The sequence below is a fragment of the Talpa occidentalis genome, unplaced genomic scaffold (assembly GCF_014898055.3).
Source record: "Talpa occidentalis isolate TD23 unplaced genomic scaffold, MPIMG_talOcc4v2.1 talOcc4.11, whole genome shotgun sequence".
NCBI classification, from domain to species: Eukaryota; Metazoa; Chordata; class Mammalia; order Eulipotyphla; family Talpidae; genus Talpa; species Talpa occidentalis.
The window spans coordinates 76,613,693-76,634,550 of NW_023601104.1; the positions used below are offsets into that span (position 1 = coordinate 76,613,693).

At 44.1% G+C, this 20,858-nt stretch overlaps 1 protein-coding gene and 1 pseudogene across 1 annotated transcript in view; one reads left to right on the plus strand and one right to left on the minus strand.

Annotated features, from left to right (window-relative positions):
* The window catches only part of MAP3K9 (mitogen-activated protein kinase kinase kinase 9), an 83,896-nt gene that overhangs the window by 38,953 nt on the left and 24,085 nt on the right, over nucleotides 1–20,858 (minus strand).
* LOC119239693 (U2 spliceosomal RNA) lies at nucleotides 20,098–20,216 on the plus strand (annotated as a pseudogene).

Below are 20,858 nucleotides of genomic sequence, written 5' to 3' on the forward strand. Positions count from 1 at the left end.
AATATGGATTAGCAAATACATCTTCCCATACTGTAGGCTATCTCTATACTTGATAATGTCCTTTGATGCACAAAAGTCTTTAATTTAGTTAAAGTCCACTTTATCTTTTCTTGCTCATGCTTTTGGTGTAATAGCAAAGAATTCATCACCAAATCCAATTTCATGCATATTTATTTTCTTCTAAGAGTTTCATGGCTACAGTTCTTATATTTAGGCCTTTGATCCATTGTAAGTTTCTAAATATCATATGAAATAGGTGCCTGACTTTATTCTTTTACATATGGAAGTCCAATTTTCCCTAACACCATTAGATTCATGTGGAAAAATTTATTTTTAAAAGCAGAGTGGAACACAGTTCTCTCCCAACATACTTTCCCAAGTGAGAAACAAAAGTTATAATCACAGCAGCTTACTTATCTGCACTACAGTGGCAAGTCCATTCTAAGCCTCTACCACTGACAAATGACTGTGTTCTACTTCTTGGAAAAGTTTAAGAATGTTTTAACAAAATGTGGTGAATTTCAAGAAAGTACAGTATGTGATGTGTGGGGCAGTGGACTACATGCTAAGAAGAACCAAAATACACTTGAAGAAATGCATTTGAGCTGAAAATCTAGTGATTAACCAGATTAGGAGCCTGGTGGAGAATGGTGAGGTCTCCAGAAGGGTGGCCGACAGGTCCAATGGTCATGCCCTATTGAAAAGTTGAGACAAAACTCATTTGAAGAGGCAAAGTTCAGTGTGGGGACTAATGGGTTTGGGTTGATAGTAACAAGAGTAAGCATGGAATAGGGGGAGAAAAGCAGATAATTATAATTCCAGGCTTGACACGCTATGTGATCCTAGCTAAGTTTGATAAACTCAGCTCCTCTGTCCCTGTTTCTATAAAAAGGGGATAAAAATTAAAGGTGATATAATAATGAAGCACCTGGCAGAGTACCTGACACATTAAAGACATTCATGACACTACAGCTATTATTAATACTATTATATTAAGTAACTTTGACATAAATGGAAATTATAGATATATGAGACATAGCATTCAAGCTATTGATGTGGGAAACCTGGCAGTTCCTGACATATAATAACCATGCCATAAATTTTTGCTATATAAATAAGAGGAATGGTTGGTTAATTTATAATGATAGCTACCCATTATTGATAATTTACTATGTAGAGGCATGATGTTCATTATATGATATATGCATAGAGGTTTACATATATCACCTTTAGTTGAACCTTAAATCAACCCTATGAAGTAGTGTATTTATTTTGCTCATTTTCCCCATGCTGAAACAGACAGAAAGGTTAAATTGTCTCCCACAGTTAGAAAGGGGTGGAGGTGGGATGTGAAGCCAGATCTCTCTTATGTAGTGCAACCAGAGGACAGAGGGAATCCCTATGTGTCTCTACGGCTTATGTGAATTTCTGCCTGACCTCTCACTGCAACTCGTCCTTACCACTCTCCTTAAATTAATCACAGCCTGAAAACCAATCATACAGCATAACATGCTTCTTTTCCTCATTTCCACTGCTGCACATATGTGTCTCATCATCTCCTCTAGAATGTGCTGACTGTAACTCTGAGCGGGCAAACACCCCGTTCTCTCTCTTCTAGAACCTACGCCATCTTCCCTCCAGGAACCAAGCGCAGGATCCAGGCTCTCTGCAAGAACAAACCCCTCCCTGGTTACTTATTTTACTGAAGGAGTATGTGCATCTTCTCAGACTTCCCTATCCATCCACATCCCATCCTACTGTTGCCAGATGCTGGGGGGCATCCCCCCAATGGTACACAACCCTAAGGTACTAAGGGAAACCAAGTGCGTATCAGGAAGGACAAGACTAGGAGAAGAGCAGACTTCAGCCAGGGCTCATGAGAGATTAACACAAGCCTGGTGCTAGGTGAGGTGGTAGGACACAGGGGAAGCTGGCGATTCCACCCTCAAGGGCCTTCCACTTGCTGTAGGAAAGACGCACATACAGCTGACTGTCAGCTCAGACAAAGTGTGCACTGATAGGGGACAAGGTCCTGCTGTAGCCAATAAGATAATCATGATTGTTCCAAACCTTAGTAATCCACGGGCATTATTCCTGATTATTTCCACATTAGGACATCACTTATATAGCATTTACTTAGTATTTTTCTTTAAATTGACTTTTTCTAAGTTATTTTTTTAAAGATTTATTTATGCATACAAGAACTAGGGTACAGGCCAGAGATGTGGGGGGGTGAGAGATCCATCAGAGACAGAGTGGGGAACAGGATACACAGACTGACCGAAACACACTGCTAAGGTGAGCAGCGGGCATGACAGGAGAGGTCTGCCTCACCATGTGGGTTTCTCCCTGGCCGGCCAGGGATCAAACTCGTGCTGCAGAGGCTGTGGATTGCTTCATAGTGCGGTGCTTAAACCATTGTGCCACCAGGGAGGCCCTTTATAAGTTATTTTAAAAGAAAGTTTGTATCATGATGATAAATGGAAAACAACAGATATTCTCCCAATACTTGGTAACCTACATGAAGAAATAAAATGAAAACAAAAGTAAATGTTGTTAAGTTTCAATAAATCCTACTATTGGGCATAGTTCTGAGCCTAAGGCCTGCTTTCTCTGTTAGAAAGAAAGGAAAAAAAAAAAAACAAAAAAACCTAGAAGCGTTAGGAAGGAATAAAAGCAAACAAACACCAGAATGAAATTAGATCCTCCATGAATATAGAGATTGAATGACTTTTTATGGAATTCGGTGGTACTTACTACAGCCCACTGAAAAGGACCTCAGGTCATCCTCTGCCAGGAAGTTGGAGAGAAGAATAAGTGGGAGGCTCAGGGGTAGCCACAAAAGGGCTTCATGAGTCTGACCTAATATTATTTAGTTGGAAGCCAGGTTCTCAAAACTTGGCATAACGAAGGAGACGCTCCCATTATGTCCTAATGGTAAATTGAGCTTTGGTTGATGATTTATCCTTTTGAAATTTCTTATTCATTATTCATCACCATAGCACAAGGGGCTCCGATTTGCTAAACGCTCACCTTGGTTGGCACCAAGGTTCTCATCCCCAGGCTTTTATTCAGTTCAAATGATTCAGCAGCATCTCTCCCAGGTGCCCCACTGCTTTCACTCTATTTTGAGGATTTTCTTTTGCTTGATTTAGCAATTTTTTTAAATTTTATTGTCAACTGTATATTTACTTGGAAGAACATGTAAAACATGTATGCAAGGTTTAATGAAAACCCTTATGACCCTATCCAGCACCTTGGAAGCATCTCCAATCACATTCCTTTCTCGCTCCCCAGTCTCATAATATTGACTGTTACTCATTCCTTTACTTCTCTATAATTTCACCACCTGTGTATACATGCCTAGGTCAGATACTGATTAGTTCTGAGAGTGACATGCACAAATGTGGCTTTGTGTACTAGCTCCCTAGGGTTGCCATAACAAATAAACACACATTTGGAGGCTTAAAACAACAGAAATGTACTCTCTCTTAGCTCTGGAGGCTAGAAGTCCAAAATCAAGGTGTTGCCAGGGCCCTGCTCCAGAGGCTCTAAGAAAGAATCCTTCCTTGTCTCTTCTGGGTTCTGGAGGCTCCTAGCATTTCTGGGCATTCCTTGGCTCAGGGCAGCATAACTTCAATCTCCTCATCCAGCTGTCTGCCCTCTGCTTTCTGTCTCTGTCTTCCCATGGCATTCTCTCTAGGTTTTTGTCCGAGTTTTCATCTTCTATAAAGACCAGCCAATGGCTCAGAGTCCATGTTCATCCCACATGACGTCCTCTTACCTTGATTACATCTACAAAAACCCTATTTCCAAACAAGGTCACATTCACAGGTGAGGATACATAACTCTACCCACAATACCATATAACTGTAAACATGTGTCTTTGCTAGATGAAGGCCCCCAGCAGGGAATAAGAAAGACATAGTGCCTGGTCATGGTGCCAGACAATCAACAAGAGCCCTTCCTGGAAGGTCAGTAGGCAAGGTCATAAATGAGTCCTAGAAAAATTAGGCAGATGACACAGTTGGGACATGTGGCCACAGGAGAGCCAGGAAGTGCAGGCACTGGACATCCATCAGGACAATGGTTGGGAGAGTGACCTCCACCATATTTTCTATTTCTAAATTCATTTTGGCCTACCACTGGTTCTCAGGGTTGGGCACAGAAAACATTTCTGTCCATCTGGTCAGCAGGGCAAAGAGGGGTAAGCAGAAGCTTCATCAGCACAGGAGTGAGACAACCAACTGCAGGTAAGAATCAAGACCAGGCCTATCCAGGTAGTCGGTCCACGGGTTAAGTAGCTGGCACACCAGCAGCAGGGGAGTTGGCAATGACAGCTCTGTCAATGCCTGATCTAACCCTGTCCTGTGTGTATACACACAGCCATTCTCCTGGGATCCCCCTCATGGTACTTGGGTTTCCCTTCTTTTCTCTTCTCTGTGAACTCCTAAGTTCTGTACCCCCCTTTCTCTTGTCTTTGAGGGTTTTTCACACCATTTTAGTGGTGTGCATTCTCTAACAGCTCCTTTGAACGAATGCATGGTAGGTACATTTTTTTATAAGAAATGCCTACATTGCAACCCCATTTTGCAAAATGGCTGGAAATTTTCCTCCGTAATTTTGCAGGCATCGTGCTTTATTTTCTTGCCTCTTACATTGCTGTTAAGAAGCCCTGAGGTCTTCGGCGTCCTGATAAAGTAGTGAATCTTTATTTGAATCCATGCAACCCAAATGTTTAGTTTCTTCTGAGTCCCCAATGTTTAAAATCTCAGCAAGATATACCTGGGGCAGGAACTCTGTGAGTCCTTTCAAATTTGAACACTCACGTCCTTCAGTTGCAGGGAATTTCCCTGGTATTTTACTGGTGGTTTCCTACCCTGTATCTCTTTCTATTTTCTCTCTCACTTAAACCTTATTAGCAGATATTGGGCTTTCAAGACTGGTCCCTCCTATTTTTTTTTTCTTTTTCCCCCTCTCACTTTTTCTCTTCTTTTTCTTTTTGTTTTTCTGAGATGTCATTATTTACCATTAAACCCTTTTATTGGCTTTATCACTCCTATCATGGTTTTAAATAAAAGAGCTTTTAGTTCTCTGAATTTTTTGAACATGAGTAGCAAACACAAATGTAACCAGGTAACAGCAATTTCTGTGAGACAGGTACAGTGTCTTTTACCCGAGGCCATTATCAATGGTTCTTTTAATTTGTTTTCTCCCAGCACAGTTTCAGCTGCTTTCTATGTGTTTTGGTCTCTAATGCAACTTTTGCTCAGAGCGACAGTAATTCTTGCCTGTCTGTTTATGAGTAAGAATCAAATTGTATTAATGTCTTGAAAAGGAAATCCTTATGTTTTAAAGGTGCATACTCAAATATTTACCCCAAGATGATACGATGTCACAGATTGCTTTCAGAACAATCAAGGATGGGGAATGACTGGGGTGACAGGAGAACCAAGGTTATCCATGAGCTGGTCACTGTTGAAACTGGCTGAGTTCATGAGCCAGTTATGCACCTCCCTTACTTGTGTGTGACGTGTTTTCCATTGTAGTAAGTTGGGGGGTAGGGAAGGGTCAAAAGTTGATCATGACCTCTAAGCACACAGGAAGAATCTGTCAATGCGGAGCTTTGCAGTAGGGAGGCCTGGGTAAGCCTGGACAGAGTATCTGAGGTCACTGTTCTTGGGCTGGTCAGCTCCCAGACAGCTGTCTTCTTCCAAACCACTGGGAAAATAAGGGTCTGACTGCCAGTGTGGTGGGAATCAAGTCCTGAGGAGGCATGGTTGCAGAAAGCAGGCCTCGGCATATAAACAGTACTTCCTCGCTTCACTTTCTCCATGGGCACCCACACCTTCCATGTGCTTAGTGCCTTCCAGTCCAGAAACTGTTTCATCTTCCAAAATGAAAGGCAGTCAGGAGGCTAAATGGAGTGGGGAGGAAGAGATCCAAGGGGCCAAATGCATTTCATAAATTGCTACCCAATATTTTTCATTTTAGAACCCCAGTCACCCTAGTTCCAGCGGCTCTTGATGCTCCCAGTTCAAACTGTTTAGGATTTTGTGATACAGACTGGTCCTTTGCTTTCCCCACTCTCAACTTAGAATGTTCTTTCTCAAATGTCCTGAGTCAGTTACCAGTCCTGCATCTGTCTTTCAGTTCCGAAATGTTGTTACTGTTGTCACCTCTCCTGCTAGTCTTGTGAGTGCCTGTTGTTTTAGGTGGGTTTCAAGACAGAACAAAGGTATATGTGGTATTTGTTATGCGTTCAATCTGTCATCCTAGCCGGGAGCCTGCCTTCAGTTTTGTCTGTTTTCTTGGGGAGGGGAGAAGGAAACCAGCATAGACTGTAACCAAGGGTGCTACACTTGCAAGGGCTTCGGATTTCCTTGGGTTAGTTCTTCCATCTCTCCCAATAGGTCGGAGCTGTTCCTGCTAAAGCTTAGAGTTTGACAACCAGATCTGTGTCACAGAGTCCTCCACACCTTAACAGAACAATCTCTGTGCTGCAGGCAAGGCCAAAAGAAAAGAGCAACCAAGACCCAGAATGCCTGGGTTTTGTTCCACCACTGACTCTTCCCCAGGCTCCGTTCCCCCACCTCTCACATTCTCTGAGTCTGCCATTCTCTGAAAGCAGTGTCACTCTTTCCTGGAGCCAGCCAAGCCCGCCACTCATCAGAGCTGCAGACAGCTATACCCACGGCAAAGAGGAGCTGGGCAAGATGATTGTACCCCAGAAATGGGCTCCAATCACTTGACACAGTCAGGTCCTAGGGTGCCTGAGTCAGCACTGAAGACATTTGCTTCCTGAAGCCCGTTGTCTCTAGTGGAGGAAGGAAGATCTCAGGCGCCAGCCCCACCTAGCAGCTCAGAGTGCCAACAGCCCAGGGGCTGACACACAGCAGCCTCCTGTGCTGACTCAGCAAGAGCCACATGGGAGCGCCTGACTCATGGACCACTACCAGGCAGTGAGGGCATACCAGCCCACATCCCCAGGCTCTCCTGGCCCCTGGCCCTCAGCCCTCTCTGTCCCTCCAGGCAGGCCAAGAGAGGCCAGACTTGCTTACTGAGGCAAATGATTCACCACCTAGACTCCCAGACTCTGTGCTGCAACAGAGGCGTGGTGCCGCCTGGAGATGGCAGGGAGGTGCCAGCGGCAGCTAAGGCCCTAGTGGGTTGGGCATCGTCAGCAGAGCTATACCAAGTTCTACTGGCATAACCAGGAAGAAAGCTCTATGTCCCAACAAACATTCGGGCACAGGTAGCCAGAAGACCCCAGTAAGAACTGCTGAAAGGTGGAGAGAAGAGAGCCCTTGTATTTAGAGTCCACCCCTTCTGGTACAGAAAAGGAACTTGGGTGAATGAATGTGCACAACCTGTTCCTGGCAAAGCCAGAAAGCACAGTGAAATGACCAGTTCCTCAGGCCCCAAACTAGAGCAAGCTGAGCTACAAGGGCTTCCCCCTCTCTACCTGTAACCTGGAGGGCACAGTAGCTGCTCAACAAATATTTGTCATGAATGAATGAACAGGAATCATCCGGAAATATTTCTGATTAAATCAGATCAAACAGTGCTCCCCCCCAAATATCCTTTAAGTGCTGGCTATATCAGAAACGCTGCAGCAGTCATAGCAATGATTCCCACTGTTTGAAACTATGTACTTTTAGCTTAAAAATGCTCTTATGATGGTAGCTGTACTTTTAGTGTGCATTGACTAAAAAGAAAACAAAGACTGGTGCTGACATTGACAGGGGTGCTAGTGTGTCTGTGCACTGGGCTATGTGATTCACATCTGTCATCTCACTGAATTCTCTCACTGGTTCTGGAAGGTACTTTCAGATGGACAAAGTGAAATTGTGAAAGGCTGGCCCACAGGTGGTTAGAGGCAGTCAGGACATTACCCAGTTCTGAACAAAATCAGTTGGGCCCCGGTCTACCACATCACATTGAACAGCCACGAAGAATTTGTATTTCATCAATATCAACACAATCACACTCACGCACGTTCGAAAACGGCAATATCTACACTTTCTACAAATACATAGATTAAAAGATGCCTTAGAGATGCCCCCGTCCCAGGGCTCTGCAGCCCACCTCTGGGACCACTTAGATCAGTACTGCTCTCAGAAGCGAAGCCCATTATGCAGAAGCAGCAACTTATTTATTGCCCCTTAGGAAGGACCAGTCTGCCATCATCTCACACCCAAGCAGTTGTCTGAAAGCCTCGGACTACAGAGGAAAGGATGGGAGAGAAACCTCCAACAAGGGTTAAAACAGAAGCTCAGAGTCAGCAGCATTGATGAGAAGGCGAAACCAAGTTGGAAACACAGCAGAAACAGATCGCTACCTAAGCCCCCGTGGCACCATCCTATGGAAGGCCTAACAAGGCATTTAGCAACAGGAAAGAGCCTGCAAGCCAGACCGAGACTGCAAGTCGCTCTTCAATGGTCTACTCCCCTCCTTCCATTGCAACAGAACCCTCACTTGCAAGATGGGCTCCTGGCCACTAAAGATATTAACTATATCTCCCAGTCTCCTGTTTCAAGGCACAGGCAGGTGACAAGGAGTATCATGTGGCTGCTCTCAGTGATTTATCTTAAAAGACACCAGCTCAGGAACTTTGCTTTCTTCATCACTTCCCACTGTGTGCTACCTAGAACATGGATGTGCTGGTTGGAGGTTTAGCTTCTGTCATAGACCATAAGAAGAAGATAAAGCGCAAAGGTTGGCAGAGCTGTGAATGGGAAGGAGTCTGGGGCTCACAGGACAGAGGTCCCCAGCCCATCATGGACTGTCTCTGCCAGATTTTATGTACAAGAGCAGCAGGCTTATTTCAGCCACTGATACTTTGGGTGTCTGTCTCTTGTAATTAACCTAATTTGAACTGACTGAAGTAATACAAAGTTTAATTCCATTATCCCAAAATCTCTTCTAAACCAAAAGTCACAGCCCAGTCAATAAAATGTCCATATAATAAAACCCAAGATTTGGAGGGCCTCTCTGAGCTGCTATGTGATGAATCAACTTGAAACATGTTTCTGCTGCATATTTCTAAGTAGTATGGCATGTTCTATAATAAGTGTTGATTTAAATCTTGCACTACAAAAAAAAAAAAAAAAGCCCACATGGACTGTGCCGAGTATAGGATGCTAAATAGGCCCAAATGCAATGTGCTAAGTACAGAGTGTTCAGATATAAATTAAACCAGTCGCCACCACCCCCACCAACCCAAGAATCTCACTATCCAGAAGGAAGATTTAGGAAATAAAAAAGGACGGAGCAAAGAACTTTGTCTCTTTTTATAAATTTTGTGATCTAATTTGACTTTTTATACTAAATACTACACATACTATTTTTAAAAGTATGTATCAGGATATGGTAGGCAATTTAATAAAATGTGATTATGTTATAAAGTATTAATGTACAAAAATAATAGTTGACCATGTTCTGTTAAGAATATGCTATTTGTCTGTCTATCATACAGAAAAACACCTGAAGGATATACCTAAATGCTACACTGGTTATCTCTGGGCACTGGAATTTGCAGTGCAAGTTTTTCTTTATACTCATTAGATTGTTGAAATCATCTATTATTTGTTAATATAAAAAAGTCATATAATAATAATAATAGAATCATAATGTGTAACAGCAGCAGCTACCATTTTTTGCATACCCGCCATGTCTCCAGCACAATACTAGAAACTTCATATATGTTAGTTACTCAGTCCTCATGGCAACCCTGCAAGGTAGGTAGCAGCTTTGCTTTATAAATGAGAAAGGTGGGGCTCAGAAATTAAGTTGGTTTTCTACATCAAGGCAGAGAAGGAGGCAGGACTGCACCCCACTCTGGCTTCAATAATCCATGCTCCTTCCACAATACATGCTACCCCCTCTACTCAGTGCAACTATTTAGTAATTGCATTTCTACAATGCCTTGTACATTTCTACAATGCTGGCCTCTCCTATGGTGCCATGTATGACTCACATCTTCATTTTATTTGTCTTGGAGTGGATTCATGTCATTAGTTAATTAAGCAGGAACCTCACCTACTCATGTGTCCTGTAGTGACAGAGCCCCCACTATAAGAGGGGTTTACTCGTAGCACTGTCAAACTGATGGCTTCTTGCTGGCAAAGGCAGGGAGTGATAACTGTTTCGAACAGAAAGGAACTGGCAGGAAAGCCACCAAAGCCAGAAGTCAAACCTAATTCTACCTCTCAGTCCACTGCCCTGTCTGCTAGAATCCAGAGGGTCGCTGACTAAAACCAAACCACCTGAGTATTGTTCCATATCCTTCTAGGGGAGGGAACCAGTCTTTCATATATAAATGAGTGTTTGCAAAGTGAAGACTGTATATATCTGGGACGATCTAAGACGCTCACACTGACAGCTTTGGCAAAGTGTAAAACAACTTGCTGGGCAGCAGCATTCACCAAGCATAATTTAGGGCAAACGTGCTAAAAGAACCATGGCTGAGGCAGAACTTAGCTTGGGGGCTGGGCGAAGTTTATTTATGGACAAGGCAAGTCATCCTCTTACACCAGGTCTGAAACCATGTTACGAACTGAGTTTTCAGTCACATAGGCTGGACTCTGCAAATTCACTACCACTGATCAGTTTCAAGTCACACCCCCTAGATGGCATATCTAGGCAAACCATCAGGAGGGTCAGTGGGATGACTGAGAAGAAGAAAACTGAATGTTCAAAAGTGAGAGTAAGAATGAATACAGCAGAGGAATCTTAGGATCTTCAAGTCCCACTGTGTCCACTGGACCTTTATCCTCAAGACAGGAATGTATCTGGTGCTAAGTGGTAGCAGGTTGGCCCCATACAGCTGTTCATTGGAGTCCAAAACAGAATGTTCTCAGGCCAGAATCTCCACTTCAACTTATGTAACCCTCTCCCATCGGCTCTTTTTTTTAATAGAGGCATGTTTTTATTTATTTGTTTGTTTGTTTGTTTTGTTTATACATGCACTGGGTACAGTCAGAAGCACAGGAGGGTGAGAGAATTCACCAGAGCCAGAGTGGGGAGCAGAGCAGGCAGAAGGACCGAAGTACACTGCTGAGGGGAGCAGCGGGCGGCAGGAGAGGTCTGCGCGCCATGTGGGACCCTCCTCTGGTGGCCGGGGAGCAGCCAGGGATTGAACCGGCGCCGCAGAGGCCTCGGGCAGCTTCGCAACTCAGCGCTCAACTGCTGCGCCACTGGGGAGGCCCTCCCGACAGCTCTTGACTAACCAATAATCTACTGATTCCTATTGACTGACACATAGCTAAGCCCTGCTGCTTGGCCCTGTGCCTATCTCACTAGTCCTTTCCCAGGGGAAACCTTCAGTTCCTGTCCCCACCCATATTAAATCACCATCTGTGCTTCTTTGACCCACTCATCCCTGTACCAGCCAACAGGGTAATAGGGGCTGCAGAGAGTGGGAAAGACAGACCAAAGCTCGTATATTAAAAAGGCAAAGTGGGCCTCCCTGGTGACGCAAGGAGTTAAGACGTAGCACTATGAAGCTAACCACAGCCACTGCAACACGAGTTCAATCCCCAGCCAGGGAGCTGACCCACATGGCACAGCAGACCTTTCCTGACTCGCCCGCTGCTCCCCTCAGCAGTGGATTTCAGTCAATCTGCCTGTTCTGTTCCCCACTCTGTCTCTGGTGAATCCTCTTACCCCCCACACCTCTGACCTGTACCCCAGTTCTTATATACATTAATAAATAACTCAAAAAAAAAAAAAGAAATCAACTGCTTCGCTTATTGGAAGAGGCCAGCAGTCAAAAGAGAGAGGAAGAGAGAGAGCCCTGAGAAGGAAAATGGGCTGAGACGTCCCTCATTTTCCACTCCCTCTCAACTCCACTCTCATTCACTCTGGCCGTAAATCTGCACATACAACCACTATCACAATGTTGCTAGCATTTACTGGGTTCTTACTACACACCAGCATTAAGCATTTACATGCATTATCTCATTTAAAAACCTCAGGAGATGGATACTGCTTTAACTGCTACTTAAGGAAGAAGGCACTGTGGCTGTAGCTGAGTGAAGTAGGATCTCAGTTCCAGAGTCAGTAAGTGACAAAGCCTTGGTGATGGGTTTCAGCCCCCATGCTCTATTTTTTGTTAAGATTTATATATTTATTTATGCATACAAGAACTGGGGTACAGGCCAGAGATGCAGGGGGTGAGAGGACTCACCAGAGACAGAGTGGGGAACAGAACAGGCAGACAGACCGAAGACACTGCCGAGGGGAGCAGCGGGTGAGACAGGAGAGGTCTGCTGTGCCATGTGGGTTGCTCCCTGCCGGCTGGGGATCAAACTCGTGCTGCAGAGACTGCGGATTGCTTCATATGCAGTGCCCAAACCCTTGCGCCACCAGGGAGGCCCAGCTCCCAAGCTCTATAATGACAACTTCATTTTACCGCATCTGCCTTCTTGTCTGAGCATCTACTGGGGAACTGTCGAGTAACAGCAGACGTAGAGGAAAGGATCCACAGAATATAGAACTGCTCTCTGGACTAGAAAGGAAGTCTGGGGTGGGGTTCAGGGGAGAGAATCAGGAGGACACCTTCAGTAGGTAGAGCAGTGTGATTTCCAGGGAAAGAAGGACAAAAACCCTGACACATGTAGGAAACAGTCCCTGGCAGCGGGAGCAGAATGGCCATGAAGGAAAAGTAAGAAGATGGGGTTGGAGCAAAGGGTCGAGGCAGGAGTGGAGAGGCACAGAGCTTGGGATCTACCTTGGAGTCACAGGCAATTGTTAAATGGGGAAGTGGTGTGATCAGATCAGATCAGTGGTGTGTTTAAGCCAAACAACCATGGTTAAAGTGAGACAAACTGAGCTGAAAAAGCAAGAGACGCCATCAAGAAGACAGTAAGTGACTTATTACAATCACCCAGGGGACGGAGGTGAACTGGGGATGTGGCACCGGGACAGTCAGAGTAACAATCCCACACACAGGCTGAGGAGTGGCCAACGAGTCCCGGGAAATCTCTCTGGCTTCTCATCGCTCATTTGCTCTGGCCGGGCACCTGTACACCGTCCACTCTATGGGAAGGATGAGCATTCAGTGAGCGCAGCGGCTATTCATGGCTGCATTCTCCCTGTCTCTGTGCCAATATCCTCCCGCCTTCCCTTTCAACAGGGACTGAAGCTTCCCCCATCCCTCTAGTCGCTCCTCCATCTAGGAACATGGTCATTTCCAGTTGTGGCCATCAACTCACGCATTGCTGACTGCCACCGTCTAGACCACATGCAGCCTCAGTCCTCACACACTGGGTCCACACGGTGTGGCAAAGCGGCTCCAACCTGCATTCATGTAGGACAGCAGGCAAGCCCCAAACACTGCACTGCCTGTCACCATGTCAGCCGCAGGCCTGCAGTGGGCAGAGAGGAGACAGGTGAGCTTGCTGTGGTCGGCTGAGGTGTGGCTCTGTAGCGCCAGTCCTCAGACATGATCCCAGCCTGCAGCAGAGTGTTCTGAGGGCAAATCAGTTACAGGACTGTGGTACTGAGGCCTTGGTTCCAACCTCGGGACTGTCCAGGTTTCCTGGCCACTCCGCATTCTGTTTGGCCACCTGGTGAGTACATGCCTTCATCTGTGTTTGCCACATGCTCTCACTGCATGCCAGGTGGGTTTCCCGGCAGAAGGGGACATGGTGGGGAGTTAATACACAAACAGTCAATGGCTGGTCGAGGTGGATGTAGCACAACTCATCAGCCTTCTTCAAGCTATTTTTCAATGACCCCTCAAACCTGCCCCAGCTTTCCAGGGGAACTTCACTTTCATCTCTTCTTTGGATTCTGTACCCCATTCCCACCTCTCTCATGCTGCTGAGTAAAAGTTTTCCTAAAGCCAACCAAGCCTCTTGTGATTAAAACAGGAAAATCAGTGCCATCTCCTTGGCCAAAGCTCTAGTGTGTTTTTGCAGGACACCTTACTTTCCCCAGCTTCCTAAAATATGACGACTTCAAAAGATGTCACTGTGGACACCCACAGCCATTGCTGTATTGTGCAAATTAAGCCCGGATAATACACCTGGGACTCTACCCTGAGCTCATGCAGACACAGATGTCACCAGCAGGAAACAGAAAGGCAGAAGAAGAGCTTTTGTGCAGTTGCTTTCCTTATTAAAGAACATTTCTCAAACAGCCACTTGCCCTGAATTTTTCCCATCATCTCAGTTCAACTTGACTGAGAAGGGCCCCAGACCTCTGTCATAGCTCAGAAACTGCCAGCAACAAACCAGATAAAAATAATCAAGAATGAGGCAGCACATCAGACCTTGAAGATTGCATAAACAGAAGCATTTCTTCCTGGCACACGGCATAGGGAGCTGCTGCACAAGCTTCCAGGCAGCGATACCCTCAGCTCTGCCTTCGGTGGGCATGGCAGGTTGCGCCCCCATCTTAACTGCTTCTCTCCAATGTGACCTTGACATTCCCCCCAGTGAAAGGAGTGTCTCTGTCCCCTCCACTTGATTCTGGGTGGGTCTGAGACTCACTTTAACTACTAGAATGCGGTGGACGTGACTCTGCATGACTTCTAAGCAAGATTAGAGAAGATGGTGCAGCTTCTGCCTGTTTACTTTGAAGCCCTGAGTCACCATGTAAGAAGGGCCCCGAGATAGCCACACGCATGCAAGAGTTCACGTGGGGACCACCATAGGCAAGCAGTCCTAAGCTTCAAGTCCTCCCAGCCCAGGTACCAGAGAGATATGAAGCAGCCTTTCAGATGATTCCTGCTTCCATCTTCAAGTGTTTCCAGCAGTGGCCCAGATACTGAGAAGCAGGAACAAGGCATTCCCACTGAGTCCTTTCCAAATGACAAGCCAAAAGTCCCCATGAGCCCAATGAAATGATTCTCGTTTGGGATGGTTTGTCCGGAAGCAATAGTAATGGAAACAGTTGGTGACACACTTGTGAACCTATTCTCATATCCACTGCTACCACATAAGCAGCCACTCTTAAAAACAGAATTTTTTTCAAAAAAGGAAAAGCTCCCCTTTTTTGAGCATTTACAATTTTCCAGGCTTATGCTAAGGTCTCACATGCAATGCCTAATGTCATGTGATGCTCATTAACCATGCTGTGAGTAAACACTAGGATTATCCCCATTTTACAGAAGAGGAAATAGGCTCAGAGGCTGAGCACCTTGCCCAGAGCCACATCTGCCTGACTCAGAGCTCATGATACTCTTCCACCCTGTGCTCTCCGGCACTTAGAAGCAGGAGATGTTTCTATATAGGTGACTCAACTACTTGGGAGCCTGGGTCTCATGTCCCATAATCCAGGTCTGGGGATTTCTGAAAGAGCGTGGGTGACAGGAGAGCGCACCAACAAACATCTGGCCTTGTCTGAGCTGAAGCAGGCCCCCTTCCCTGGAAAATCATTGTTGTGACCCACCATCCACCCTCCCAGATTCCCCCTCAGTCCCATATCTCCTTTATGGCCTAATTCCTCCCTCAAGGTCTTCCCAAGAATTTTGCTTTCTCCAGACAACATCTCATGCGCCCTTGGCCACCCATTCATCCATGCGGTTTCGTGCTGTTCTAATTGGATTGTTTACATAGTGGCTCCTGAGGTTGGAAAGAATGCTGTAGAAATGACATCTATATTACCTGCCTGATAAAGTGACCCTTTATCGTATGTCCTAGGGCATCTAAACAGTAACAGGCATGTCAGTTTCTCGTGAAGACCTGCTGGGTTGAGAATCATAACCCACTCACAGGCAAACTCTCCAGGCTGTGTGACCTGCACTTCACCTGGAGAATTGCAGACCAGAATTTGAGGGGGCTACATAGCCGAGTGCCCATCTGGTGATGGCTCACCATCACTCTCCAGGTAAGGAAGTCACAACCACAAAGGCTCAAAATGATGGCTGCCACTTTGAACCAAAGTTCTTAAAACTCCTGGAAAGCTAAGAAACACAGATTAAAGTTTTCTATGAATCATTCCTCAACCTCTCTAAGTACAGGGAGGGACCAACCTCAAGTACTTCCTCAGGCTAAGACTGCCTTTGTCCTGACTCACTGTCTTTCAGTCTATGCTATGAATGCCTCTGTAAGAACCTTCCTTTGAACTCCATGCCCACCAAAATGAGTAAGACAAGGCTCTACCTGGATCTTCCCAGCCTGTCTCCAAAAATTACTCTAAAAACTCTATTCCCCTTGTGATGGAATTGAGGATCTCACTATGGTTTGGCAACTCAAAATCACGTGTATTCTCAAAGTGATACGCCTCCGTGTCCGGGATGGGGGGCTAGGGGGACATCTATCTGTTCCTCTCCTACTACATGGGAAGGAATGTAGGCATAAGGGCACAGTCAGACACAGCTAGGAAAACTCAAATGCTGAATTTCCTATCCTCAGGGAACCTCCATGTGAGGAAAGATCTTAGAATATCAACTTTTTTTTCTGAGCAGGGACATTCTTATTCTTCCAGGAAGGTCATTATCAATGAGCTTCCCGTTCGAAGCTTGTCTTCTAATACACTGTGTATGAAGTCAAGCACCAACAAGCTTATGAGGAGTCTAAATTTGGCCAGATTCATGAACCTTGCAACCTACAGTCTTGCACTTAAAGTCAGGAACATGTTAGAATCACAGGACAGAGATGTGTTTAATGGGAAAGGGCTGGGGAAGCATCCTAAAATAAATCAAAATTATGTGGATTCTATTTTCCCTCAGGCACTCAGGCATCCAGAGGGTTCACATGGGCCACAGGACAATTTTTCAAATCTCCTATTTTCTTCCATTTGTCACCCTTACACAAAGAAGCACTTTTAAAAAATGTTTCTGACGCAGAGTTGCTACTGCCAGGCCAATCAGTCAGTTGCAAGGCATCCAGGAGCAGCTGCAGGCTGAGGAGCAGGCCACAGAAAGCTCACAAGCAAAATAACCCTAGACCAAGGCAGCAGCTCAGGCTGAAATTGACCAGTTCTACCTGCAGAGGGAGGAGTTCAAGATCATGGAAGCTGTGGCTCTGGGATCCCAGGGCAGGTTGGCACTGAAGTGGAGGAGACCCAGCGGACGATGACCATGCTCTGGACCTACTTCTGGGAGAACAGGGCTGAAGGTCTACATACATGACCTCTTGGTCTCTGTCTGCAACATCCAGCAAGAAATCCATGAAAACTATCACAGAAATGTATAGGGGAAGAAGAGAGATGACCCTGTACCACGGACTGGGCATTTTAGATGCCTCCCCAGAATATGATGCTTTAGCAAAGCTCGAGTCCTACTCTTGTGACAAGGCATTAAGTAATTGCTTATATTATATAGTAGGTTCCTTCACTTTTTGAGGAAGAGCAAGTCTAGCTTTTTAGTACAGACGTAAAGCTGATGCAAGGATTTCATCTTTTTACCCCACATTTTTTAGAAATTTAATGGATATAAATTGTCTGCTTTCCCATGCCTTTGAGTTCAAGCAACTATATATCTTAATACTTTCTTTCTTGGATGTAGTAAAATGAAATAAAGACAAGATTTTTTTTAAGAAAGAAAGGGATAAAATATTATTTTCCCTGTAGCTTTCTTGAAGGTCTAGGGCTTTATCAATGAAAAAGTAGCAAATAATCAGAACCTGTGTGTAGCAGTAGCAAGTCTTAAAAATCATCCTTTCAGACTAAGGTTTAGACTAATGAATACTAGTAAAACTGTTTGGCTGCTTTTAGTTCCTCTTAATCAAAATTACTAGAGGACAGAATTCAAGAACTTACTACACATTATTAGTATACTCACAATCACTTAGAAGTAAAGACTCTGCCGTGCCCCTCCTATATATATATATATATATATATATATATATATACATATATATATATATATGTATATATATATATATATATATAGAGAGAGAGAGAAAGCTCACAAGCAAAATAACCCTAGACCAAGGCAGCAGCTCAGGCTGAAATTGACCAGTCCTACCTGCAGAGGGAGGAGTTCAAGATCATGGAAGCTGTGGCTCTGGGATCCCAGGGCAGGTTGGCACTGAAGTGGAGGAGACCCACTATTTATATATATATATATATATATATATATATATATATATGTTTCTACCAGGCCATATATACATATATATGGTCAAATCTGCAGGATTCTAGTTCTTTTCTTTCCTCACATCGCAAAAGCTCAAAAGTACTAGCAACAACTAAGTTGAGATTCTCTTCTAGAGCAGGAGAAGGCAACAGCTGGGAAGCTATTCCACTAGCAATCAATCCAAATCAGAACATTAAGGAAAGAAAGATGAAAATGTCTTTCTTGACATTCACCTCAAAAGCTAAGCAGACCCCACAAAGCATGCCTGGCTCTCCTCCACAGGGAATGGTCTGTGGCCCACCTGACTACAAACTCAGCTGCAAGGGTGCCATCCTAGGAGAGTCTGCGCCCTCCAATATGACAGAGCATAGAAACCATAACATCAGAACAGCTGCACCAGGCCCTGCCACTGACAAATGTGCCCAAGCCTTTTTTATTGCTTACGTTACATTACTGGTTAAAAATGTTTTCATTCCGGAAATGAGCATCTATGAATATATCTGAAATCTATATATATGCTTCCCTTTCTTGAAGAAAAACAAAACCACAACACAAATATAAGGAAAACAAGAGTGTGATACAATGGGAACTTCTCTGATGGTTCAACCTTTGCACAGCTCTACGGAAGTGCGCTTTTGGGTCAGGGCCAACATTAACAAGAAGCAAACTGAGGGTAACAGGATGACGGCAGAAGACCCCAGTGCACCTTCAGAAGGGCTCTTAGGAAAGGGGACAAGAGAAACCAGCTGTCAGCACCTGTGTATTTTAGGATCACCAGGTCCGTAGATGTCAGTTTTAATGTGGGGGCTTCCCTCTACACCCACACTCTGGTGAGGAGTCACAGGGTCTGCTGCCAGGTATTGAAATCACTTGCCAAAGGACACAGCAGAGAGACCACCACACAAGGGCTACAGAGTCCGAGATTCAACTCCAGGACCCACTATTCTCTAGTCTCGTCTTCTGGGCCTGGTATTAAACCTCGCTGAGCCTCAGTTTCCCCTACTGTAAAATGGGGATACCACACCCCTGCCCAGAGTACCTTAGCTACTGACTCCAATAAAATTCTAAATCTCCAAATACAAAATGTGATTATTCGTCATGTCATCTCAAAGAGTATGCGGGTGGGGGAAATCAAGGGCCATTTATTGTTATTACCATGAATAACAATGGTAATTGTTATTGTTAATTGTTAATAACAATTGTTAATAACAATTAACAATGGTAATTGTTATTCCCCCTCAGGGGGACATATCAGATAAGGTCATGTTAAACTAGTTATTTTAAATCATCTGAGAGAAGCTTCATGGGAAAATTTTAAGTTGGTTCTCCATTGCTATCCATGGGAACTGACAAGGCATGTTTTCTTGTGTCCAGCTGCCATGCACTTGGGAAAGATAAGCTAATTTTATTGTTAGTTAAATCCAATTAATTAGGAAGGCTAGTCCAGTCTCCATTGGTGGGGGAGAGCGGAGAGCTGCCAATGGCATAATGTTATTGATCCAGCCCAGGATTTTATCCCAAAGCACAGATAGCCAGGCATCGACTGCTCAAGAAATAAAAATGCTTTTCAATCCAATTAAAAAATTGGCAAAGGATCTGAAAAGACATTTTCCCAGAAAAGACAAACATGTGGCCAACAGGTACACAGAAAGATGCTTACCATCATTAAATAGCAGGGAAATTCAAATCAAAACCACAATGAGATATCACCTTACACCTGTTAGGATGGCTATTATAAAAAAGACAAGAGATAACTAGCTTGGCAAGGATGTAGAGAAAAGGGAGCCTTTGTACACCGTTGGTGGGAATGTGAATTAGCACAGTCACTATGGACCACAGTATGCAGTTTCCCTAAAAAATTAAAAGTAGAACTATCATATGACGAGCAATGCCACTTCTGGGTATAAATCCAAATAAAATGAAAGCAGAATATTGAAGAGATAATTACACTCTTGTTTTCATTGTAGCATTATTCACAATGGGCAAGATAAAGAAAAAAAAACCTAAGTGTGTGTCTGTGGATAAAGAAAATGTTTATATATACACATATAAAAACACATATTTCCATCGCTTCTCGGCCTTTTGGCTAAGATCAAGTGTAAAAACACATATTTCCATACATATACATGTATTATGTGTATGTATGTATATAATATGTATTTCCATACATACATATACATTTCCATAATTATACATGCACACACAATGGAATATTATTTAGCCATCAGAAAGAAGGAAATCCTGCCATTTACAACATGGGTGAAACTTGAGGGCATTATTCTAAGCAAAAGGAGTCGAAGACAAAGACTACATGATATTACTACATGTGGCGTCTAAAAAAGCTGGAAATATAAAAATACAGAATAGAATGTGGGTGTCACAGGCTGGGAGGTAGGAGATTAAGTTCTGGGGATCTCACATACTGTATAATTAGCAATACTGTACTGTGTACTTGGAAGTTGCTAAGTAAGTAGATCTTAAATGTTCTCAGCACCAAAAGATAAAGGTAATTATGTGAAATGAATGTATTAACTAACATTATAGTGGTAACCATTTCCCAGTACATGGGTATCAAATCAACATCTTATGCACCTTAAACTTACATAATGTTATATGTTATTACATCTCAATAAAGCCAGAAGAAAAAGAAATAAATATATTATGTTTTTTCTTACTGAAACTAAGTCACCGAGGAGAACAGTGAATATTGTTGTCCTACTATACAGCACAGTGAAGAAAATGATCGAGCTCATGTTGTTAAGCAGGCCAGATGCAGGCTTCACTTCCCAGCTTTGACCTCTGGGCTTTATAAACACCTCATACCGAC